Below are 20,452 nucleotides of genomic sequence, written 5' to 3'. Positions count from 1 at the left end.
TACTTCTTTCTATAATTCATTTAACCTTTCCTTTAAGAATGTAGATGCTACACCATTTAGTGCATATGTTTAGTATTGTTGTTACTTCTTTGTACCTTTTAGCAAAATATAGTTTCCCTGTTTCTTGCTTTTAATTAGTTTTATTTTTGCTTCTGTGCTGTTTGATAACATTATTTCGACCTCTGCCTCTGTTATTTTAGCTGAAGCATAAAAGATCTTATTCTAGTCCCTTATTTAACTCTGTGTGCATCTTTCTGTATCAAGTGTATTTCTTGTAAACAACATATGATTGGATCCTGGTTTCTAATCCATTCTGTTATCCTCTTCTGTCCTATGAGTAATTTCATCCTATTTACATTCTCCATTATGATGGATGTGTTTTTCCCTCTATCCTATTCTCATATTTATCTTTCTCTTTTGTTCCTTCCCCCTCTTTAAGTCTGTTTTGCTTCCAACTAATGCTTCACTTCATCTACCCTCCCTCTGATTTCCTCCCCTTTCCCCATACACCTTCTCCTTTCTATTTCCTTGTTGCATAAGATATATATTGGACCTTGTTGTGTGTAGGAACATGCACACATGCGTATCCTTCCAATCTTTAACCTGTTTAGATGAAAGTGAGGTTCAAGTTTGGTTAATTCTCCAATCACCTCCCTGTTTTCTTTGTTGTATAAACTTTTTGTGTGTCCCACTTATGAGAGGTATTTTTTCCAATTCTTCTTCTTTTTTCCTCTATCTCATGGTTCCATTCCCCTTGCTCACTCATACCATTCTTCTTTTGAGACCATCAAATACAATATAATGACACTAAGGCTCTCTAATTAGTCTCTTTCTATGACTCCTGGTGATAATAAAGTTCTGAGGGATTAGATATATCATCTCCCCATATAAAAATGTAAACAGTTTAATCTTGTTTAGTACCTTCTGATTTTTCCTCATTTGTCTTCTATGCTACTCTTGACTCCTATTTTTTGTATGTCACATTTTCTACTCAGCTCTGGTCTTTTAATCAGAACTGCTTAAAAGTACTCTACTTCATTAAGATCTATTTTTTTCTATTGTAGGATTTATACTCAGTTTTGTTGGGTAGGTTATTCTTGATTGTAAGCTTAGATCCTTTGCCTTCTGTAATATCCTATCACAAGGTCTCTTTTTCATAATGGTGCCTGCTAAATCTTATGTGATTCTGACTATGGCTTATTGGTAATTTAATATTTCGGGACACTTGCGGTATTTTTTCCTTGACTTAGGAGCTCTGGATTTTGGCTAAAATATTCCTGTGAGATTTCATTGGGGTTTCTTTCGGTGACCTGGCAGATTCTTTCAGTTTCTATTTTGCCCTCTGATCTAAGGTACGTGGTTAGTTTTTATGATTTTTGAAGAGATGTGTAGACCTTTTTTGTTCATGCTTTCATGTCATTCAATGATTCTTTTTTTTTTTTTTTTTTTTTACGGGGGGCAATGAGGATTAAGTGACTTGCCCAGGGTCACACAGCTAGTGTCAAGTGTCTGAGGCCAGATTTGAAACTCAGGTCCTCCTGAATCCAGGGCCAGTGTTTTATCCACTGTGCCACCTAGCTGCCCTCCATTCACACAATTCTTAAATTATGTCCCTATGTTCCCAGGTCAGTTGTTTTTCCTATGTGGTAGTTCATATTTTCTTTTTTTTTCCAGTCTTTTGGCTTTATTATGTTGCGTATCTAATGGGAGTTAGTCATTTCTATTTGGCCAATTCTAATTGTCAAGAAGTATTTTTCTTCAGTAAGATTTTGTACTTCTTTTTTCCAAGCTGTTAATTCTCCTTTCCTATTTTTCTTCTCTGTGTTGCCTCTTTTTTCCATTCTTCATCACCCCTATTTGGTTTATAAACCTCCTTCTTTACCTCTTCTAAGAGTTCTGTTGGACTGTGTCCGAGTTACATTTTGTCCTTTGAAGTTTTGCTTGCAAACACACATGCATAGACATGTGTGTATGTATATTTTATTTTCTTCTGTTCATTCTTGAACTTCCCTGCACTACAATAGCTCTTTATGGTCAGATTTTTTTTGTTTGCTCACTCTTCTGGCCTATTTAACTCTGACTCTATGTTAGTATTAAGCTCTGCCTCACTTCTAAGGGCAATGTCTGGTCTTAGCCCTGTGCCTTCATATCCTTTTGTTGCTTTCACAGCTCAGTCTGGGGCCCCACAAGTTTTTTAGTATCTCCAAAGTAGAGTAATCTGGGGGGAGGCTATACATTCCCTTGCTCATCTTGAGTCTACAAGTTCCTGACCCAGGTTTGGGTCTATTGGCTGCTTTTGGTTTTGAGTTCCATAGACAGCTGCTCAATTAAACCACTTGGAGGCCCTGCAGGCTTAGAGCAAGTGAACTGCCAGCTTGCTATTATTTGGGATACTGGAATCAGAGCCACACAACTACCATTTGCTTCCTCAAAGTTGTTCCTTCCTCATTACACAGCTAGAGCCCATGCCTTAAGACTGCTCCTGGGGGTGGCTAGGTGGCACAGTTGATAAAGCACGGGCCCTGAATTCAGGAGTACCTGAGTTCAAATCCGGCCTCAGACACTTGACACTTACTAGCTGTGTGACCCTGGGCAAGTCACTTAACCCCCATTGCCCTGCAAAAAAAAAAAAAAAAAAAAGACTGCTCCTCTCTCCCGTGGATCTGTGACTTGAAACTGGATAGTGGCACCCATTTATGTACCCAGTGCTTTCTCAGGGATCTTCTGGGATCATTTTCTGCCTTGGTGCTTCCTACCCTGGTGCCCTTTCTTAGCCCTAGCTGTCCTTGGGTTCTGGAATGCTTCACACTGCCGGGTGTGCTCTTAGCTAGAACCCTTCCCCAGTGTCTACAGACCTCTTTCCCCATCTCCCTAAGCTACCTTGCACTGGGAAAAAATGACTCACTGTGACCTTTTCTTAATCAAAGTTCGGTCTGGCGCATTCTGTAGATCTTTGTCAAAAGGCGAGGGTTGGTCCTCACAAAAAAAAAAAAAAAAAAACAAAAGGCGAGGGTTGGGGGGCAAACTAGATTCTAATGTTTTCTCTGACTGCCATTTTGGCTCAGCCTCTCCCATGTAGAAGTTTAGTCTGTTGTGTCCTATCATGTCTCAAACTTTTGAAATCAGTTTTCCCAAAATGCAGAGTACAATCAGATTCCTTGGATTTCCTCTCCTTTATTATAAAATCTAAGATAAAGTGTTTGTTTCTGCTTAGGGTTCCTATCATTTCTGACCCCAACAACTAGTTCCTCCATGTTAGTCAGAATCAGATAAAAAAAAAAATTTCCTCCCTTATTGGTTCTTTCACATTTAGATGACCAAATGATCAAGGCTGTAAGGCAAAAAGTAATTAAGTACTTAAGGAACTTAAGTAAGTTTTTGGCAAAGATACTCAGATGTCTGGATTAATGAAATCATGGCTACCCCAGTATCTAAATCATTTGGTCTTTTTTCTTCCATTGATCTTCACCCAAATATTGCCATGCTTTGTCCTTTTTATTCTTAGATTTCCTCACAAGAATACCTTAATTAATAATGCTATGCCACCCCATCATTTTTACCCATTTCTTTTGAATAAGGTATACCAATGAATAGTCCACTCATGGGTTTCATCTCACTAAGTCTTGGTGATACATAGGGTAAACTTGCTTTGTGTTAGGACTTCCAATTACATTTGTTTGCTGTTTATATCTTGAGTATTCCTGCATAGACATTTGATCAAATGGGTTTTACAATGGACTTTTTTTCTCCTAGTTTCCAGCTTTTTTGCTAAAAAGTCACAATCATTGGCAATACTTTTTGTTCCTTTTGGCACTATTTATCCCTAACTAAATCACCAGAAGCATGTACGTTTTTATCTATTTCAGAAAGTCTTGGGAGGTTCTCTTATGTCTTAGATATATGCTCTGGAAAGAAAACTATCCTCCATTTTTAACAAGTTAACAAATAGTTGTCTTATTACTCCCTGAACACAAAATCAATTATTACTCTTCTCTTCTTCTGGTTTTTACTGAATGATCTCTCATCTGCTATCTTTTGTAGCTCCGTATATTATTCTTGTTTGTTTGTTTGTTTGGTGAGGCAATTGGGGTTAAGTGACTTGCCCAGGGTCACACAGCTAACGTCAAGGGTCTGAGGCTGGATTTGAACTCAGGTCCACCTGAATCCAGGGCCGGTGCTCTATCCACTGTGCCACCTAGCTGCCCCTCCATATATTATTCTTAGGAGGACAACCTTCTGCCTCTTCAGATGATCAAGATCTCTAGACTTTAGTAAATCTTAAATATTTTTTAAGCTCTGATTTTACCCTATCCTTTTCCTTTCCATTCTCTTCTTTGACTTCAATATCCTGAAAAGAGTTGCCTCTCTTCCTTCCCAGTTTATTCTCCATACTAGTTGAGATTTTCAGTCATGTTTTTGGGTTTTTCAAAATTGCTTGTTTAAATTTCAATCCTAAGCACCTGGTTAAAAGCAGCCACTTATCACCTCTTACCTGGACAACCCCATTCATCTTCCTTTCCTTAGTCTTATGAATTCTGGGGCCACACCAACCTCATATCTGTTTCAATGCTTTGTCCCACCCACCAACACACTCTATTTTGGTACCTTACAGTTGTTCACCTTATCTTTTTTTATTTACCTTGCCTTGTCTGTCTTGTCAAATCCCTTTTCCCTTAAGTTTTCCTCTTTTGATTTTACTTCTTAAACCTCTTTAACCCTTTCATAGCCTCCTTAATCGTCCCTGACCCTGTTCCTTTTAAAATTTAGTAGAACTCGAATTAGAATCTTCACCTGGTGATTTTTCTTCAAATTTTCCTCAATTTCTCTAAAGTTGTCCTAAAATTTGAACCCCTAACTTCCTTCATAATCCTCCAAGCTACCTACTTGATTTCTATTTTCTTATTTAACACCAAATCCTTTTCCCTATCCATCCACAGAAGCCAGAATTTGAGATATTTTTATCATAGAATCAGAGACACAGCTGGAAGGAAAGCAACACAATGGCCTACCGAGTAATTCATACTTGCCAGATGGGATGGTCAAAGTACTCTTGGTCTGCACTCTTAGAGCACTGGAATTCCCTATTATTATGTTTATCTTTTGCTAGTCAGCTAGAGGGAAATAAATAGCCCAAAGCAAAGACATTCACTAAAAGGCCATAAGAAAAGTAGTGTAAAATATTTTTGATGACTAGGCCTGATTTGGGGGCTAATCTGACTGGAGGACTAATGTGGGGCCTTTTGACTATTTGGCTATCTGATTGCTATTAATTTAACATGGGCCATTTATAAAGTTCCACCACACTGCTCCACTCCCAAATTGATAAGTAAAATATTAAGAAGCCTCTTAACTAAATAATCAAAGCAGAGTTTATTTATGAGATACTATTTAAAATTAAGAATACAGGGAAATAAAATGTACAACCTGCCCACCTGCTGCCCTGGAACTTCTTTAATACAATAAGGGCCTTAGCCGCCTCTTGCCTTAGGGCACTCAGGTCCTTTATTCTAACTCTGAGCCCCTTTCACTTTTTAAATCCCCCTGCTTCTAACTTTCCTCTCCTTACTGCCACCGCTGAACCCCTGTGTTCCTCTTTCACTGACCTTCTGTCTGTCTGCTCCGTCAGTTTGCCCTTCGGCCTCTCTTTTCTCTGCTCCTAGTCCTTCTCGTCTTCTCCTGCGTCCTTGTAGCCCCCTGTCTGTCTTCTTCCCCCTTTGCTGTCTCGTCACCACCCCCCCCAGTCCTCTTCTCAGCCCCTCCTGAGTCTAACCCCCAGGTCTATATATATCTTTCTTTCTCTCCACTCAAATCTCGGGGCTTTTTGCACCCACACACCAAGCTAATCCACTAGCCAGGGCTGCGGCTGGGGCTGGGGGGATGCTCCAGCATCCCATGCCTCAGCACAGGCTATTCGGGATCTTTCGGATAGCACCGCTCAGGTCAGAGGGAGCTGGGGGCTTTTTCCCTGGCGTCTTGTACAGCCCACGGGCTTTTTGGCTCAGCTGAAGCAGAGGGGGAGGAGCACCAGCACCCCCCACACAGAAGAGACCCTGAGGGCCTAAGGCTTTCTAATCTCAGCCTAAAGGTAGGGTCCCCAAATCAAAATAAATTTCCATAGTAGCAACAAAGAATCTCACCCCCAAACCTAAGGTGTATCCTCCCACAGATATATCCAGTAACAGGGAGAGTAGATACATTTAAGAGGTCAGAAATAGAAAGACACACAGATATGGAACAGATGTAGCCAACGCACATGCAAAGAGGTAGGGCTGAAGCATGTATGAGGAAAAACAAATCATGCCTTGAATGTTTTAGGGTCACTCATATCTTCACAGGTTATTGCTGGAAACTAATTAGCTCCTCCAGCTGCTGGTTCAGTTGAAATCCTCAGTGGTTTTGTACTTCAATTAGAGTACAACAAAGGAAGCACTTCAATTGTTTGTATTCCCTTTCCCAAGGGCAGGAAGCATCAATAAATCTTTCTTTAGAAGCTATAATGCTGTAACCAAAACTCAAGAACACCTAGGAGTAGCTAGGTGTCTCAGAGGATAAAGCACCAGCCCTGAATTCAGGAGGACCTGAGTTCAAATCCGAGCTCAGACACTTGACACTTACTAGCTGTGTGACCTTGGGCAAGTCACTTAACCCATATTGCCCCACAAAAAAAAGAACACCTAAAATTGGAGTCACCCATGAGGCAACACTTAAATTTGGTGTTGCTCCAGAAATCTCCCTTCTCTGCTACAAAGTTAGATGATAGGGTTATGCTCTCTAGGGAATTAAAAAACAAAACCAACCCACCATCTTCTACACCAAGGGTTCTTAACCTGGGGTCTGTGAATGTGTGTGTGTGTGTGTGTGTGTGTGTGTGTGTGTGTGTGTGTGTGTGGCAGTTGGGGTTAAGTGACTTGCCCAGGGTCATACAGCTAGTAAGTATCAAGTGTCTGAGGCCGGATTTGAACTCAGGTCCTCCTGAATCCAGGGCTGGTGCTCTATCCACTGCGCAACCTAGCTGCCCCCTGTGAATTTTTAAAAATAACTATTTCAATGTAATTGAAATCCCATCTACTTTATTTTATGAACATCATTCTAAGAAGGGGTCCATAATCTTCAGGACAATGCCAAAGGAATCCATGACACAGAAAAGGTTAGGAACCTTTTCTATTCTGTTCTATAGAAGTCTATTCTACATGGAGACTTGGAGGTACAGGAAGCAGTGACATGAATCCCCACATTAGACTACATACAAGCTTATCGCATATATCAGTTAATATTACAGTTATTTCAAAATGTGTCATACCCTTCAAGACACATTGTCAAGGACCATGTTTTACATAATCTCCCCAGCACCTAGAATAATATCACTAAATTACAACTTTAAATGAACAGAAAGAGAGACTTAAGAACTTAGTCCCATTTCCCACTCAAAACAATCATTTGCAGCTGGTGAGAAAATCTAATACTTTGATTCTGCAGTGTTGAATAAATTACACTTTCATTTCATGTCAATGGCTCAATAGAAATTTAGAAAAAAAAAGTCCTAGGGATTTATGCTGATTCCAATGCTGTTGAGCACACCAAGTACCTCTGCAAAATATCTGGAGATTTTGGTGGATGACAGGTTTAAAAGGAGTCAAATAGTGTAAAAGGACAGCAAAAAAGGTGAATTCAATCCTAAACTCTATTAGAAGAGATACACAAGTGGGATGGGGATAATAGTATAGCTCTACTATGACTCAGACTCAATTAGAATACTGTTACCAGTTGTAGAGAGAAAGTTGTTAAGCTGAAGAGTATGGAAAGGAGGGTGAACAGAAAGCTAAAGGCCTTCTAGTCATGTCGTGAGTTAATAGAGTTGGAGACATTTCACCTGAACAAAAAAAGACGTATTGGGCCTGTGAAGTGACCAAATATTTGAAGGGCTACTGAAATAAAGAGGGATTAGGCATTTCTGTTCGGACAGACTATAACTAAGAGAATGGATATAAATTGCAAAAAGGCTAATTTAGGCTTGATGTAAGAAAAAAAAAAACTTTGTAATAATTAAAACTATCTAAAAGAGAAGCCAAATGTTCAGGAGTCAGTGTGCTCCCTAACCCTCATTAGAAGTCCTACAACAAAAGTTGCTTGACAATTTGTTCTACTTTGCACAAATGATTTTTTTTGTCAGATAAAGGTGGAACTAGATGATGTCTGAGTCTTCTAACTCTGAAATTCCATGATTCTGTGAAGTTTTCTGAATGATGAATATTTAGATTTTGTTTACTGCTAAAGGTTTTCCACATATCTCATGTTTAGGGTGTTTTCCTTGAATGTCTGTTCCATGTTGAGAAATATGGTTTGAATGGCAAATGAAGGACTTCTTGCATTCATTATATTTATAAAGTTTTTCACCTACTGAGATTCTATCATGGTCAATTACATCCAAATATTGTTTTACATTAGCCTCAAGAACTCTATGTTGGGTATCAAGGATTGGCTCCTGACTGTACTTTTGTCCAACTGTATTACATCCATGAAGAAAATCTGGGGAGAAAAAGCAGGTGTCAATATTCAATGCCTTCTGTAAGGAAAGGAAATTATGTTAAGTTCTAGATTCTATCTCCTTCATCAATAATGATCACTCTTGAACAGATAGAATACATTTTTATAAGAAAGAACTGGGGCAGCTAAGTAGTATAGTGGATAGAGCACTGGCCCTGGATTCAGGAGGACCTGAGTTCAAATCTGACCTCAGACAGTTGACACTTAACTAGCTTTGTGACCCTGGGCAAGTCACTTAACCCTCATTGCCCTTCCCGCCCCCCCCCCCCAAAAAAAAGGAAATGGCAACCTAATGATTCAGAACTTCACAAATAGATGGATTATCATTGTTGGTAATGTCATAGGGGAAAGAGGTGGTGTGGGGGTTTTTAGGTATTCCTCTTTAAAGAATTACAACTCTTCTACAAAATCCAATTAGAGGGGGCAGCTAGGTAGCACAGTGGATAAAGCACCGGCCCTGGATTCAGGAGTACCTGAGTTCAAATCCGGCCTCAGACACTTACTAGCTGTGTGACCTTGGGCAAGTCACTTAACCCCCATTGCCCCGCAAAAAAAAAAAAAAAATCCAATTAGAATAAAATAGTCTTTTATTTGGGTGCTTAGAGAAAGTAACCAAGAAGGAAGTCAAAGACTTCACTCAAGGTGAGAGGAGGTAGCTTAGAGACAACTTGATTCTCTTAGTCAACTTTCTTCCTGACCAAGAGGAAGCCAAAGCCTTTATACAGGATGAATGGGGGGGGGGGGGGGCATGGATGGGGTGACCACCTGACCATGGAAAGTTCCCTTTGGGGGTGGGGTGGGAGGAAAGATTCCTGAGAGTCAGGGAGAATTTTCTTTTGGAATTATAGTCCTGACCTCTGGAGTTATCTCTGTCTCCTAGCTCAGGTAGTAGCCATGCTTAACTGACTTTCCTGCTATAGAATTTCATCTTCTCTTATTTCTTAGGTGTCTGTCCTGATAGCTAGTTGGCCAGTTTAAATTATAACAGTCCCTTAATTCCTCAATACGTCCCAACCCCATATCAGGTAAACAAGTAATTTTGGAAAATATAGACTGGAAAACCTGAAGTCAATATGTAACAAAAACTTATTTACCTATTACAAATAGATCGTTTGTGAACATTTAAAAGAAAACATATAAACTCCTAAGACCTAGAGCTGATTTAATAGGAGCAGATCATATAACACAAAGTTCATTTCCCTTATTAATCAGACTTATGAACAGTTTAATAAGGGATATAAATAGCAGATACTTAACTTTCAGCAGTGCATTTTTCAAGATGTCTTTCTGGATATGATAAAGACATGTGAATTTGACTATAATAGAGCTCACTGAGTATGTTTCAAGTTTAAAAACGTTATGGAAAAATATACTTCAGTAAAGAGTTTTGCTCATCTGGATTATGTTCTCTAGTGATATAGATAGATAGATAGATAGATAGAGAGATAGATATAGTAATATATGTATGTACATATACACACATATATACACATAAGTACACACACATATATATTTAGAGAGAAAAAGAGATTTTACTTGTCCATTCAACAATTTTAGTAACAGCCTAGATGAAATCATAGCAGATATCCATCTGTTTTGATGGCACAGATTTATAAAAGATACCTGAGAGAACACAAGACTGAATAAAAGATTTTTAATATATTTCAAAAGGTTAGAATAATGGGCCAAAAAAAACAGTATGAAATTTAACAAGGATACAAGTTCTGTGCTTGGGATTAAAATAACAATTACCCAGGCTTAGCTGTTTAGTAGCAGATTGCATTAAAAAAATCTAGGGGATTGAAGTAGACCACAATGTCAATATTAGTTAATGGTATCCTGTAGCCATTACAAAAAAAGTTAATTCAATTTTAAGGTGTGTTAAAAATGTATAATTTCTACATAAGAGAAAATAATTTTATTATACTGTGTCCTAGTTAGGCCACATTTAGTAGAGTTTCTGTTTAATTCTGAACACAATTTAAAGGTGATACTAACAAATAAGAAGGAAGTTGTTAATTGGCTTTCAAAAGCAAAGGTTATTTAGCTTCATTTCATGTGGCAAGTCAAAATATAAATATATGATATGTGAAATATAAATATATAATATAAATAAAGTTTCATTCAGTGAGGCAAGAAGACTGACACAGACAAATACAATGAGTAGGGAAATAGCCAACAGGGAACCTGCCACAGCATTTTGATATAAAAGTTGGACACAAGAATCTCAATAACATTGACAGGGAAGATCAAACTTAGGCTCTTACTCCAGTAAAGAAGGAAAGCAACTCAAATTTTGCAGTGACCAACAGACATCATACTATGTTTATCTTTCTGCCATAGTCAGTTGACTCCTATTTACAATCAAAGTGAAGGTCTTACTTCATCCTGGAAAAGAAGTAAAAAGATTCACAAAAGACCTTTTCAGTTAACATAGAGAATGAAATATTCCTTTTAAAAATAGAGGAAGGTCTTTGGGGTAAAAACAAAAAAGAAAAAGGAGCAAAAAAGGGAGAGTCAAATTCTGTCTAACATCAGGAGACAGAAGGGTGGAAAAATATCGGCATAAAGGAGAAAGAAAAGGAGTCCTAAACACTTACTTGGGAATTAATAACAAGGATAAGGCCATTTCAACATCATGAGGAGTTGTAACTTATGAAGAAAGAGCACTTTATACTCCCCAAAACCATGATTTGGATTAAAAGGTACTGAAGATCAACAGGAAAAACAAAAGTGTTACTGTTCTGGTAGGATGCTATAGACCATCTGGACAGAAAGAAGAAAAAAATAGATGTGTTTCAGGAAAGCAATCAAAGGCCTTGGACAGAAGAATAATATAATCAGGATAAGGCATTTCAGTTATTTCATTCAGGTTCCTTGTTTCTAAGATGGGAATAATGATAATATTTTCACTAATCACCTCATAGGTTGGAAAAGCACTTTGTAAAACATCCAGTGGGATAGATCTATGTGCTACTGGAATCATATATATGTATCATGGGAAGCTGTGACAACCACACAACAGCAGAACTAAAAGGCAAATTGCTGAATTTCAAGGAAGAAAAGGAGTCATAAGAAATGAAAAGAAAGGGTATATATCATGTATTTGTGGGGTTTAGAAGTGAATGGAGGGGGCAGCTAGGTGGCGTAGTGGGTAAAGCACCGGCCCTGGATTCAGGAGGACCTGAGTTCAAATCCGACCTCAGACACTTGACACTTACTAGCTGTGTGACCCTGGGCAAGTCACTTAACCCCCATTGCCCCGCAAAAAAAAAAAAAAAAAAAAAGAAGTGAATGGAAATGAGGGGAATGGTAGATAAGACAAGCAAATGTTTTGTTCTTTTTTTTTTTTTTTGGCGGGACAAGGAGGATTAAGTGACTTGCCCAGGGTCACACAGCTAGTAAGTGTCAAGTGTCTGAGGCCGGATTTGAACTCAGGTCCTCCTGAATCCAGGGCTGGTGCTTTATCCACTGTACGACCTAGCTGCCCCAGTTTTGTTTTTTTAAGGAAAGACCAGATATCTATAAAGAACCTTAAAACAAAAGGGGGGGGCACTAGGTGGCACAGTGGATAAAGCACCGGCCCTGGATTCAGGAGGACCTGAGTTCAAATCCAGCCTTAGACACTTGACACTTACTAGCTGTGTGATCCTGGGCAAGTCACTTAACAATCATTGCCCCAACAAAACAAACAAACAAACAAACAAACAAACAAAAACAAAGGGGGACTGAAGATGCAAGGACACTAAAAATAATATCACCTCTTCCTTGAAGGCTAGAGGGAAATGTGAGGTCAGCAGATATAGGCCCGTGCTCTTTCAGGGAAAAGGTGAAAAAGCAGCTCCAGAGGGACAGCAATTAGAAATGTCCTCCGGTGGCTGGTGGGCCTTTAAAAAAAGTGCCATGGAGCAGCTAGGTGGTACAGTAGATAAAGCACCGGCCCTGGATTCAGGAGGACCTGAGTTCAAATCTGACCTCAGACACTTGACACTTACTAGCTGTGTGACCCTGGGAAAGTCACTTAATCCTCATTGCCCGGCAAAAAAAAAAAAGTGCCATTCTAACATTTCAGGGAAATGCACCCCTACTGACTGGCTAAATCACTGCTTGTAATCCTACCTGTGTGCCTGCTTTCTGTTACTCACCAAGGTAAAGGCTTCTGGGCACTTCTTTAGCTGGCAACTCTAATGCTTCTCTCTTTTCCAACTGGGAGAGGATGTCTGGCTTGAAAACCTGCTCATGGGGAAACAATGGGAAACTGCTGAGAATGAAAAGACATCTCAGAATGCAATCTTAGCCAGTGAGTCAGTCAATAAACATTTATTAGGTGCCTACTATGTGCCAGGCACTGTACCAACTCCTGGGGATACAAAAAGAGACAAAGGACGGTCCCCGCCCTCAAGGAGCTCAGTTTTTCTTTAAGGACTACTAGAAAGGACTTCTGAAGGATGCTTTGTATTGAATTTGTGTTGCCATCAAGTAGCAGGACTGAAAACAGGATCTGAATTAGGCTGAAAGAAAATTACTCCATTTAAACACATTCCCTACGAAGAAGATGGAAACTTTTCATGTCTGCCAGTAGCTACAATGGGACTTGAGTAGGGAAACATACAATAGGAAAAATTATTCTCCTCAGAAGAATCATAATAATACTTCTGAATACCAGTTATACAAAGCAAAGAGCTTTCATCTAGAAAAAGGGAGCAGAAACACTGAGCTTCTTTACACCCAAAGGTTTAGGAATCTTTCCACATTACATATAATTCTAAGAATATCCTTATACACAAAGTTCAAACTCAGTGAAGCACTGCTTCAGACATTCCATAACCTATAGGAAGAGAGAATGCCAAGAAATCTCAATGGCCCAATGAAACATGAGAAAGAAGGCATCCTTACCAAGGGAGACAAAATTCTCATAGTTTTCCAGCATCGCATCCCTGAATAAGTCCTTCTGAGCTGGTTCCAATAGCCCCCATTCCTCCCGGGTGAAATCAACAGCCACATCTCGGAATGTCAGTAATTTCTGCAATATCAAAAGCCATTTCTCTTCACCCAGAGTCAGTCCCTTACATGGAACAAAAATGAATGAAGACACATTTATTAAGGATTACTATGTCAAGAACTATGTGAAGTGCTAGGGATAAAAAAGCAAAAGCAAAGACAGTCTCTCCCCTTCTCCTCTTATGTTCTAAAAGAGGAAGACAATACATGCAGGGTAGTGGTGGTCACAGAGGATTATTTTGGTTTGGAGAGTTATGAGAACAGTTATGGGAACAAGAGGGGAGTAAATTGCCACCTTCTTTCCAGGAACCATGACAGAACAGATTTGACTATGGTTCAAAAACTAGAAAGCAGGCAAGGACAATGTGGTAGCCCCATGTAGGTAGACAAGGCTGCTAGTGAGAAGAGAGCCAGAGTGAAAGTAGGCAGGAGTTGAACTGAGGTGTAGTGGGAGACTGAGGCAACCACTGACAGGGACCCCTGGCTCCTGGGGTTTAGTATAAGCAGTGAGATGAAAGGGCTGAATCCTCAGGGAATGGTTTCTGGTTTAAGCAACGAGGTCACAAGAAGATGGTCAGGAAGTGAGACATGAAGTTGGCACAACAAAGATGTAATGATTCTCAAGGGTTTAGAATACTCTATGTCAAGGGTTATTGAGGCTCTACTTACATTTTTCTCCCTTTATAACAGGCTCTCGATATTGTTAATAATTCTACCATATTACTCAAGGTCAGTGTTACAAATCATTTCTTACAGAGACCCAAATTAAACACGTACTTCATTCTTTGTGTGTGTGTGTGTGTGTGTTTTGATGAGGCAATTGGGGTTACGTGACTTGCCTAGGGTCACACAGCTAGTAAGTGTTAAGTGTCTGGGGCCGAATTTGAACTCAGGACCTCCTGAATCCAGGGCTGGTGCTCTATCCACTGTGCCCCCTAGCTGCCCCTTCGTACTTCATTCTTCAGTCACATTTTTTTTCTAGATACAGTATATCAATCACTCCTCATTACTGATCATCCCATTTGGGGTAGAATTATCCACAAGCAGGTCACAAATGGAATATTAAACTACAAGTCCTCTCCATGAAACAATGTCTAATAAATGACACTCCTCTCTCCCCAGCTACCGCTTCTTTTATTTGAATACTATTCCAGGTTCTGTCTTGGGCCTTCTACTTCTCCCTCTCTCTCTTTCTCTCAGTGACCTCATCATCTTGGATGTAATTATCTTAATGACTCCTGGATCTAGAGATCCAGCTCCACTGTTGTAACTCCAGCTTCCTAGTGGTCATTTCATACGGGATGCCCTATATGCATCTCCAACTCAACATGTCCAAAACAGAACTCCTCATTCCCTCCAAACTCACCCTTTTTCTAAACTTCCCTCTTCCTTCCAGGGGCACCACCATTCTTTCAGTCACTCTAGTGTCATCCTGAACTCTTAACTCTTACCCCACACATTCAGAAAATTGCCAAATCTAGTCATAGCTCCCTCTATAATATCTCTTACGATAGTTTCTTTCCACTCACCCAGCCACTACCCTAATTCAGACCCCCATTACCTCCAGCCCGCACTATTGCAATAGCCTCTTAATTAGCCTCCTTGCCTCAAGTCTCTTCCTGCTCCAACTCCATTCTTATCAATAGTGGTGTCAAACTCGAATAGAAACAGATCCCTATGGGTGCATATTGACAAATCGGTATCTGCTTGCAGCAGTGGGCTGTGAGTTTGATATATCTGCTCTGCACAGCCACTAAAATAACTTTCCTAAAGCACAGATCTAACTCTGTCACTCCCCTAAAACTCCAATGGCACCTTATTAACTCTGGATTCAAACTGAAGTTCCTGTTTGACATTCAAGATCCATCACGAGTTGCCCAACCTACGCTTCTCCTTTTTAATTTACATTCTATCAACTGAGATAATATGTATGCCTACGTTACATTAGGTAACTTTAGAGGGAGGCGTTAGCAGCTGGAGGGACCAAGGATGTCATCATTATCGCTAGCATTACTAGAGGGCTTTAATATTTGCAAAGTGTTCTACAAATATTTTCTCATTTGATCCTTATAGCAACCCTGAGAGGAAGGTGCCATTTATTATCCTCACTTTATGGATAAGAAACCAAAGCAGACACAGGTTAAGTGACTTGCTTGGGGTCACACTGTCATTAAGTATCTGAGGCCTTATTTGAGCTTAGGTCTCCCTGACTGTAGGTCCGGCACTTTATCTATGATGTGACCTAGCTGTGACATGTAGGAGTTAGCATTTAAGAAGGGCTTTATTAAGGATAAATTAAGTATTCTAAAAAGTGTAGGTGATTAGACTTCATATTCCAGGCATGGGAGACAGGCCTATGCAAAAGTACCAAGATGAAACATGGAATCATTAAAAGTGGAATGCTTAATTGCACACATATAACTTATGATTGCTCACTGCCTCAGGGAGGAGGTAGGGGAGGAAGGGATAGAATTTGGAACTCAGAACTAAATAAAAATGCTAATTAAAAATAAAAATAGAAGTGGCATGCAATTTTTGGTATGTAATTAATTACATTCTCTTGTTCCTATTGAATTCTAGACCCAGCTCATTGTCCATTTAAAGTATCTGCCCTAGGTATACGTACTGATAGACTAAAAACCCAATGATGGACATTCCGCGATAAGTGGTCAAAGGATATAAACAAGCAATTCTCCAAATAACTGCAAAGTATTCACAACCACATTAAAAAATGCTCCAAGGGGCAGCTAGGTGGCGCAGTGGATAGAGCATAGGCCCTGGAGTCAGGGGTACCTGAGTTCAAATCCGGCCTCAGACACTAGCTGTGTGACCCTGGGCAAGTCACTTAAGCCCAATTGCCTCACTAAAAACAAAATAAATAAATAAAAATTAAAAAATGCTCCAAGACACTAATAACAAGAGAAATGCAAATCAAAACAACCCTGAGGTTTCACCTCCAAATTCACCCTTTTTCTAAACTTCCCTGTTCCTTCCAGGGGCACTACCATTCTTTCAGTCACCCCAGTGTCGTCCTCAACTCTTAATTCTTACCCCACACATCCTGAAAATTAGTAAAGGGAAGGAAAACATGGCAATACTCAATGTTGGAGGGGGTGAAGGATAATAGGAACACAATATATTGCTGGTGGAGCCCTGAAATGATACAATCATTCTGGAAATCAATTTGGAATCATGCACATAAAGTGACTAAGATGTCTACACCCTCTGAACCAGAGACTCCATTACTGTGCTTATCCTCCAAGGAAGCCACTGATAAGCAGCTTCCAAAATATTTGTAGTAGCATTTTCTGTCATAACAAAGAAATGTAAACAAAGGAGACATTCATCAAATGGGGCTAAACAAAATGCATGAGATTACTGTGCTATAATGATATACCTGATGAATAGATGAGAAGCACAAAAAGGTTTATATGAACCGATGAAGAATGAAATTAGCAAAGCCAAGAAAACAAAATCTCTGACTCCAGAGGAATAAATGGAAATAACCGCACACACAAATCAAAACTGAATATTGAAAAATTATAAAGATCAAGCAAAGCTTGAGCAAAGAGATATGAAAGGATGTTCTCAATCTACCCCCTACCTGGAAATGGGAGGTCCACAGGTGTTACATATAGCCTATAATTACATACTTTTTCAAGGTACTAATCAGTTGTGACTTTTTCTTTTTTTTCCTTTAAAAACCCAATAAAAGGTAGGCCTCCTCCATTTGATTTCCATATAAGATTCATTGGGTCATCTCTTCTGAATGGTTATGTAGTTCATTGAAAATAATATATGGTATTATGGGCCTGGATGTACTCATTCCAATATCAATTATACACAAATGGAAGACCTTACAGTTTATACAGATTTCCCCTTCCTTTTGGACCCTGTAGATATAGCTCATCTCTCAGGAACATGGTGAATATTTTTGGCAAACATGTGGCTCTGTTTTCTGGCAGCTTGGCATCAATAATCAGAGGACTGATAAAATTTTCTTTTTCATTGTGTCTCTTTTAGATGATCCCAGCATTTGGGAAGGGGTGAGGCAATGAGGGTTAAGTGACTTGCCCAGGGTCACACAGCTAGTATCAAGTGTCTCAGGTCAGATTTGAACTCAGGTGCACTTCTTAGTGTAATCTTCATTAAGGTTTTCTCCATCACTTTCTGAAGGCTAGACAATTAAAAAAAGAATAATAAATTAAGGTCTGATTTGTAACCCTTTGTGGATTTCCATGGTTTCAATGCTTACACTGAAAATTTAACAATTGGCTGAGTCAGTATAAGCCCCAGCTGTCTCCAACACCTCTCTGGATATAATCCATATAAACAAGAAGCTCTTTTAACCCCTTGATAATTCTTAAGAGTATAAAGAAATTCTGAAAACAAGCAGCCTGAGAACTTCTAGTCTAAAAATATTACTCCTTCTTGCAGCTTTGCTGATTTGCTTGACAAGTAAAATTGAGTGATTGCTAGCTAAGGTGGTTCTGAGCTATTTTTTACCTTTTCTCTGTAGCAATGACTGACTTATATTATTTACAGAAATTGGTTAGGGTTCATGTTGTCTTTTCCTTTACTCACTGACCATTTTTAGCATCAATGTCTTATCTTCATACAAGTCAGAATTATAACTGCATACATTATCTTTCTGACATTATTGGATAATGTCATAGATTATATGTATGTGAGACATATATATATACACACACATATATATCTATAAATAATATGACAATATAACCAGAAAATCAAACTTTCTCAACAAAAAATTGAAAAAATATATTAGCAAGGTAGTGAAAAAGCTAGATAAACCCACAAAAATAATTTGCATTATTATACATTCAAAATCAATCAAAAAGCTTTTACTAAGTCCCAGGCATTGTGCGTGGGATAAAAAGAATGAAACAATCCCTCCATATCCTTAAACAAGAAATGTAACTTAGCCAAAACAAAAAGGAAGCAAGTAAAAGGTACTTGCACTTCCAGACTTTTAAAATTATTACAAAGAAATTTTAATCAAAAGTAACTGGTATTGTGCAAAACAAAAAAAACCCAAAGAGAAACATGACATGAAACTAAATCCATATAAAAGATGAATTAGTAAAACACCTATGGAAAATAAAAAAACAGGAGAAAGCATTTTTGATTTAAAATTTAAAATACAGGATGAAATATAGACAGGAAAAGCTACAAAAATAGAGAGTGACAGAATAATAAATTTCTCTAAAATATACAGGGGAGATACACATTTAGTTATTAAACAAATAGAAGTAATCATAGGTAGATGCACTAGTTTGCTTAAAAATGAAAAGCCTCTTATAAATAAAAATGTTTATTATTAAAAATAAATAAATAAGCAAACAAACAAACAAATAAATAAATGGGGGGAAAATGAAAAGCCTCTACACTCAAAAACAATAAAATAGAAATAAATTGGGGAAAATAGAGCAAATATGCCGGTAAAAGTAGAATATCTAAGAATTTTTTGGAAAAAAGTTTTATTTATCCTTTTTGTTTTTATACAACACTCACTTCTAGATACTTGTCTGCTCTACTTCCTTCAACCTGAGAATTAAACCTTCTTGTAACAAACATAGGAAGCTAAGAAACAAATGACAACACAGTTACAGTGTCTAGTAAGGTCTGCAAGCTCCCTCTCTGATGCTTCATTATCATTTCTGATTTTTAAAACTACTTAGAATTCAGCTCTCTTTAAGTGTTCTATTTTCACTGTTGGTCAATCTGCACTCTTGGTATTTTCATTGTGATCATTCTGTATGTTGTCCTCTTGGTACTTTTCCTTCTTCAGGAGTTCTTATAGATCTTTCCATGATACTCTGAATACAAATTTGTCATTTCTTATTGCACAATGACATTCCATTATGTTAATAAACCAGAGTTTGTCCAGCCAGTCCCCAACTGATGGGTACCAACTTTGTTTCCAGTTGTTATCACAAAAAATACTCTTATTAATATTTTTTGCATATATGGAGCCTTTCTTTCTTCGGTCTCTGATCTCCACTGGCATATGTTCAGCAGAAAGATTGCTGTAATAAAGGGAATAAACAGTTTAGTCAATTTTCTTCAAACGATTTAAACTTTTTCCCCCTGAAATAGTGTTACCAACTCACAGCTTCCCCAAAAGAGTATTGTGACTATCTTCCAGAAGCCCCTCAAACAATGGCTATTTTGCCAGTTTGACAAGTTTGAAAAGAAACCTCAATTATTTTAATTTACATATTTCCTTTTATTAGTGGTTTGGAATATGATTTTGATAGTAATTGGCAATTCTTCCTTTGAAAATTCTTTGCATCAGGGGCAGCTAGGTGGCGCAGTGGATAGAGCACAGGCCCTGGATTCAGGAGTACCTGTTTTCAAATCTGACCTCAGATAATTGACGCTTACTACCTGTGTGACCCTGGGCAAGTCACTTAACCCCAAATTGCCTCACCAAAAATAAATAAATAAAATAAAATTCTTTGCATCCTTGACCACTTATCAATTGAGAAATGGTTCTTGATTTTATGTATTTTTGTGAATTCAATAAAAAGAACTAAGAGATAGTATTTAACATATTACTTCATTTGGAATTATTATTTGGTCCCCTACAACAACTCTGAAGTAGGTGCTATTTTTATTCCTTTTTATCTATGAGGAAACTGAAGCTTGGAAAGGTAGGCTGCTTTGCCCAGGGTCACACAGCTAGTAAATGTCAGAGGCAACTCAGGTCTTCCTAATGCCAAGTCCCATACTCTGTTCATTGAACTTCCTAACTACTTGAATGGTCTATGAATCTTGGATATCAGACTTATCAGTGATACTAATTAGAAAGTTTTCCTACTAAACTTCTTTTTATTTTATATGAATTAATTTCATTTTTATGTAACTGATATTATCTACTTTA

The 20,452-nt window shown here is 38.4% G+C and overlaps 1 long non-coding RNA gene across 2 annotated transcripts; it reads right to left on the bottom strand.

Annotated features, from left to right (window-relative positions):
* Positions 1 to 7,052: 7,052 nt before the first annotated feature.
* On the bottom strand, positions 7,053 to 18,497 carry LOC122743283. Of its 2 annotated transcripts, none has more exons than XR_006354983.1 (5): positions 13,441 to 14,326; positions 12,690 to 12,777; positions 11,145 to 11,310; positions 10,812 to 10,932; positions 7,053 to 8,526 (listed from the first exon to the last, which is right to left on the bottom strand). It is a non-coding gene; the product is annotated as an uncharacterized LOC122743283 (long non-coding RNA). The 2 variants fall into 2 exon arrangements; XR_006354984.1 differs by lacking the exon at positions 7,053 to 8,526 and adding an exon at positions 17,150 to 18,497 and having other exon boundaries at positions 10,114 to 10,932; positions 13,441 to 13,567.
* Positions 18,498 to 20,452: the final 1,955 nt, after the last annotated feature.

The sequence above is a fragment of the Dromiciops gliroides genome, chromosome 2 (genome assembly GCF_019393635.1).
Source record: "Dromiciops gliroides isolate mDroGli1 chromosome 2, mDroGli1.pri, whole genome shotgun sequence".
Lineage (NCBI taxonomy): Eukaryota > Metazoa > Chordata > Mammalia > Microbiotheria > Microbiotheriidae > Dromiciops > Dromiciops gliroides.
This window is presented reverse-complemented; position numbering and strand designations above follow the sequence as displayed.